The following is a 6,549-nucleotide window of genomic DNA, read 5'->3' as shown; positions in this document are numbered from 1 at the left end:
CACTTAGGAAAGAAAGTGGTGCATAGAGATGACTATGAAAAATTACAGTTAATAATCAGCATTATTTTTTGGCCTAAAACATGCTCATCTTATGGTTATTTTATTCAAGATACATTTAAAATTCCTCTTTCTAGAATGAAACTTTAGGGTCTGTTTAATATTCAAGTGCAGAGCCTCTTCTGTCAGGAAATGACTAAAAGTTTCAGAGTTTGTTTCTTTATTAAACAGCTTAGTCCTATGAACTGGAAACACGGCAATTTATTTCTCTCTGGATTCCCTTTCCTCATTAGTGGATGAACAATCACAATGCTTTTTATCAGGTCGTACGGTTCGTAATAACAGTAACTAATGGCAGCAAGAACAAACCACTGACCTCATGCATTTATCATTGTCAGTAGTAGCACTTGAACAGCTAGTTTAGATGTACTTTCCATTTGTGTACAGCATTCAGAAGTATATGTCAACATCAATCATTATCAGTTGAAGGACTACTGTTAAGAAAGAAAATGAAATCTAAAACCCTGTAACCTTAGTAGTCAATTCTCCCTCTTTATTCTTCAACTGTTTACTTAACAGATAAGAACAAAAGTAAAAGATTTGAAGTGATAAATATGGAAAATATTCAAACACAATTTAAGAGATTAATCAGTATGTCAAGTTAAATTCAGGTCACACAACCAGCTAAATGATGCTGTCAAGATTAAATATTTTAAAAATCCTTATCTCTGATACCAGTTAACAGCTTAAATTATTAAATGCTAAACTAAAAGCATTAACAATCAAGTTGACATTTATCCTCCTTATTTAGGTGGCACTTTCTGCCCGGGAACTGAAAAGAGCTGTCATCCTGTCTTCTGAGTATTCATCCTTAAATATAGAGCCGTCTCCTTGTCTGTTGCAAGGGCAACTGTGACACAGCCACCATTTTATGTTCCTCTCCAATGTAGAATGTTATCTAGCAAGTCACCATGAAGCCTACGCAGGCGCAAACACAGCGAGCTGATCATGCAGTTAAATTAGATGTTGATTGTTTCTCACTGACCTACCATACATTAAGTAGTACAGTTCATTAGTATAGTGCCACCATCACAGAGTAATGTTCAATATATGGTAGCTATTTTCTTTTTTAAATAATGAGAACATTTCCATGTGGGGAAATCTCATCATTAACCTAACTTTCAGGCCTAAATGAAAATTCTGTCACTTATTCCTCCTCTTTAAAAAGTGACATCTTTAGTTTAGTCCTCTTTCCTCCTCTTCAGAGAAACAATCACTTGACAAGAGCAAACAAACCCCAAATGAAATTAATATTTTAAACTGGAAAAGTACAGACACTGGGTAGAAAAGAAAGGAGCAGAGATAAAGTACTGATCATCCCTTTAATATTGCATGCAGTTTTCATCAGCTCTGCATTCACAGTAGGTGACTAGGTGCTGATAAATGGAGGGTAGCAAACAGATGGTAAAGCAAGTCAAAGAGATGCCAAATAAAGAATTGCTTAGAGCAGTAGCTGAAGTTGGCAAGAAAACACTTGCAAGGCTAGTACAGACAGATTTAAAAAAACAGTGCTAATGGATGATAAAGTAGATACCAGCAGTTCTTTATAATATACATCTGGAACACCAAAAGCCTTCACAGAATAAACAACCTTTTCTCTCATGTACTTCCAAATACATTTATATTTTCATATTAACTGTGAATATTTAGTTCTTCTTTTAAAGTCCAGGACACTGTGGCCAGTTTATTACTAGGGTCAGTAAGAAATGATTATGCTGCATTTAGTGCCCTAGACAGAGGCTTTACATAAATATTTTTTTAAAATGCCTAGCAAGCAATCCAACCCCAGAGAAAGGGAACTAAGGAATTAAACTAGAATTGCAGAACTACCCTCCCAAAGTGAGTATCAGATCTAGAGGCCAAGCAGAGAGAGTAGTATATCATTATCCTGTGATGCATGAGGTAGGGAGAAATCAGGAGCGGCTCTAGCCATTTCGCCACCCCAAGCACAGCGGCACGCCGCGGGGGGCGCTCTGCCGGTCGCCGGGAGGGCGGCAGGTGGCTCCGGTGGACCTCCCGCAGGCACGTCTGCGGGAGGTCTACCGGAGCCACCTGCCGCCCTCCCGGCGACCGGCAGAGCGCTCCCTGCGGCATGCCGTCCCAAGCACGCGCTTGGCGTGCTGGGGCCTGGAGCCGCCCCTGGGAGAAATTGTTCCAGACTGGGATGTAGACTCACACAGTCTTCCTGAGTTAGCAGAGCTGATGATGCCAGCAGTAGATAGATCCAAGAGATCTGTATACCAGCACTGCCCGGCCCATGTTGGAGCAAGCAGTATGATCCAGGCTCTGCCGTGTTGTGTCTCAGACACTATATCTAAAACCATCCATGGAATCAATGAAGAAACAAAAAAATCCCTTATGTCTATCCAAATTGAAAGTTTCTGTGGTCAAGTCTCAATCCATATTTGCTCTGGAGCAGAACTGGGGACAGTTTGCATTGCTGTTTGTCAAAATGTTTGCGAAAGGGCCCACTATTTGAACAGCAGATCAGTTATGATCTATTTCAAGAACTACTCATGTTTTCCTGTATACTGCAACTGAAGTCCTCCACTCACCTGGCAGATACAGAGTAATGGAATGCACTTTATGAGGTAGGCACCAGTCTCATTGAGCCATGAATCCCCACAGAGATTTTAGAAGCAAGCAACTTCTTTTAAAAAGTAATACATGGCTGTTCTGTTATCTATGAGCACTTGAACAACATGGCACAAGAAAGGTATTATGGCCCATCCACTTAATACTAAAGCTCTCAATTCCCGAACATTCCTCCCACATTCCACTGATTAAACTGTCAGCTCTTGGTGTATTCCTTAGCTCCAACCAGAAGCATCTGTTTTGATCACATTTGGGACTGAAATGAACTCCCTGCTTTCTGGACAGGATGAGAAATCCATCAATCAGAGAAGACTGGGATGGCTGTCACCAGTGTAAAGGGAAATGCATTGAGGGACCAGAGTAAAAAGTAACAGAACACTCTTGCTGGCTGCATATGTTTACAGAGACTCTACATTTGAGCCAAGCACAACAGAAGCTGCCTGGTGATCAATTGTCATCAGAATTATCCTATGTACTATCAACATTGCTGACAAGAATCTGAAACATGCACACACACCCCTTTAACCTGGCAAGAACCTAAGCAACCCATGGAATTAGATGTTTCTCAAATAGGGTTCTATTAGTAGATGTTTGAAACTACTACAAATCAGGAGGGGAGAGGAGAAAAACACTTGATTCAGAAAAAGCTGGCATTGCAATAAATCAGTATTTTTTCTTCTTAAAGCAGAGCTTATCAGTTTTAAGTCTTGGGCTTCAAGCTCCAAAGTAGTAAATTCATCATTCAAATATCAGAATAGCAAAAAGCTAAAACTGATGATCCCTTTAAAATACATAGGAAGTTTTTAAAGATTTTTTTAAATAGCACTAGAGACTAATTTTATGGCCTAGATGCCCAAGATTAAAAATCTAAAAACAACAATTCCTAGGAATGCAAGGCACAAAGCTATGGGGAAAAAAATCGCTCATGTCATCTGGGGGAAAAAAGAAAAAAAGTGATGTAGTTCATTCTATGAAAGTTCAGATTGCCAAACATAGCTTCAACCCATATTTGTGAGTATGTATGTAACCCTAAGATATTGGTTATTACGTCTATGTGGCTATTTCACCCGGCTAAGCAAAATAATCCCCCAAGTGCCATAACTAAATTCCAGAAACTCCTAATATCTCACCATGATAAGCAATGATTAACTACTGTCTCCCAGCATTCTTTACAATCAGAAACATAAAACTACTGATAGTGAAGTATTTTCTCATAGTTTCTTTGTTAAACCAGACACTGATAATTCTAATGGGGGAACTTCTGGCATATTGCCAAGAATGCAATATACAAGACATTTGTAACTTTTGGCTACCTCACTTAGAACATTTTGTAGTGTATACAGTAACGGTTTCTCTGTTTCCATTTTAAGGGAAATATTAAGTAAAATAGCTAAAAATCGTGGACCAATTTATGCATCCACAATGACACTACCAAATCATTCATGCATACTTAACTTGACTAGTTAAAGGCACTTTAAAATAGTAGTTGGCTATTCAGTACCAATACTCATGAGCCGACACAGAGAAGAAATGGAACAATTCAGATCAGGTTCTAAGATTATAAAGCAGGGTTGCCAAAACTACCATCTTAGCCATAGAAAGTGCATATGCAGCCAGGATTTTCAAGGCCCAGAGTGATGTGCAGACATGGCCCCATCCTAGGATTATTTGGGGGTATTTTTACACAAATGTGCTACCGCTATCTGTGGTGCTTTTACCTATTTTGCTTGGTTTGATTTTCCATCTTTACCACCCAAAAGCAATATCTCTTCTCTCTCCAGCAGAAAGAAAATTTGAACACCCAAAAATTAAAGCAGCATTGCCAGCCTCAATCATGCAAAAATCATATCACAGGTCAAAATAAAAGTCATAAGAAAACCCATAAAGTTGTGCATATAGATTTTTGGAGGGGTTCTCTTTACCTACTGATTATTCCTTTAAGGGGAAAGCCACTGTGATAAATGAAGGGGTGGGAGTAGCTCTCTTTTATGGACACCCAGCCAGCCAGTAGCTATAAAATCCCTCTTAGTAGCTGTTCTCTAATTGCTCTACCTGTAAAGGGTTACAAAGTCTCACTGCTATGCACAGGTAAAAGGAAGTGAGTGGGCACCTGGCCAAAAGAGCCAATGGGAAGGCTAGAACTTTTTAAAATTGAAACAAGACTCCCCTTTTATCTGTCTCTTGTTGTTCTCGGGGAGAGGCAGACAGGGAGCAGTTATGCTATGAGAAGCTTGGGCCAAGTATGAAAAATCATCAGTATCATACCTAGAAACTACTCATCTAAAACCCCAGATATGTAAATAGATCAGGAAATGTCCAGGAAGATGCAGTTAGGTTTATCCCTTTTATTTCTTTATGGCTTGTGGATTCCTCTGTGCTAACCCCAGGTGCTTTTGTTTTGCTTGTAACCTTTAAGCTGGACCTCAAGAGAGCTATTCTTGATGCTTAATCCTTGTAGTTCTTTTTTTAAATCTAGCAAAAGCCTAAGTCCCCAGATGTATTTTCTTCCTTTTTTTAGTAATAAAATTTACCTTTTTAAAGAACAGAATTGGATATTTGTGTCTTAGAAGGTTTGTGTGCAAGTTTAATTAGCTGGTGGCAACAGCTGATTTCCTTCTTTTTTCCTTCTTAGCTCTTCCCCGGGGGGGGGGGAGGTGAAAGGGTTTGAGGGTACCCCACAGAAGGAATTCCCAAGTGTGCCTTCCTGGGTTCTCAAAGAGGTTTTGCACTTGGATGGTGGCAGCATCTACCAATCCAAGGTCAGAGAAAAGCTGTAACCTTGAGAGTTTAATACAAGTCTGGAGTGGCAAGTATTAGAGTCCTTGTGGGCCCCCACCTTCTGCACTCCAAGTGCCAGAGTGGGGAAATCAGCATTGACAGCCACAGACCCCCCATATTTTGGGTTGGAGCATGTTGCAAGCTGAAAATTTAACCTGGAAAAAACCGCACATAAATAGGGGCAGCGGACAGCCCCTTCTTTAGCTGCCTGAAAGAGGACTCCACTTTTCATCTCCTCCCTGCCTCTCCTCCTCTGGCATTCTACTGGGCTAGCTGTAACTCCTCTCCTTTCCCTTTTTGGCATCCTCCCCACCCCCAGCATTCTTCAGACCAGCACCTGCATGGTTCTGCAGCCCTCTTATCATTCCTTCTGCCACAGCAATTCCATTCTGAAAGCTGAAGATGATGGGGGAAGAAAAAGTTCAGGGTTCCTTTTTGTGCCCACACGCGTTGCTGCTGGTTGTTTTAGAACCAGGACTGCCTTTTGTTCTCTTTCTGCCAGAGTTTGGCTGCTACCCAGTTTACAGACACACAAAACAAGGAGGGGGGAATATGAGGCCTATGTAGATAAGGACAGGAAGTGCAGTCAGAATGTTCCTCCTAGTTAGAGTGCCCAATATTTCAGCCTTGCTATTTGGGACAGGGTGAGATGTTATAGGTGCCTATATAAGAAAAAGCCCCACATACTGAGACTGTCCCTATAAAATCGGGATAGCTGCTCACCCTACTTCTGGTGGTCCCAGATGAAGCTGGCACATGGCAGCTAACCCTCCCTGATGATAACCCTGTGGCTGCCCACTGGAATTCTTGCTGTACACCTGCCAAGAAAAAGCTACTTGACTTTTTAAGAAAAGAAAATATTGTTCTCCATGCATGGTTTTAGTCAGGGCCAGAAAGGAAGATACAACCTACTGCAAGGAAGGCTCTTTTCATTCCAAGCTCTGGAATCCTTGTATATAGTTGGATTATCACCACCACTACAGCCTCATATTGAGAAGACTTCCTCTCCATGGAAATGGGGCTCACCCATCTGGTCCCCTTACAGAAAGGAATGTGGAGTAGACTGAGTGGGCTACTGTGGAACCAGGTCTAAACTGAATTTTTGAGTATCTGGTATGC

Source organism: Mauremys mutica, chromosome 8 (genome assembly GCF_020497125.1).
Source record: "Mauremys mutica isolate MM-2020 ecotype Southern chromosome 8, ASM2049712v1, whole genome shotgun sequence".
NCBI lineage: Eukaryota > Metazoa > Chordata > Testudines > Geoemydidae > Mauremys > Mauremys mutica.
Note: the sequence above shows the minus strand (reverse complement) of the source record.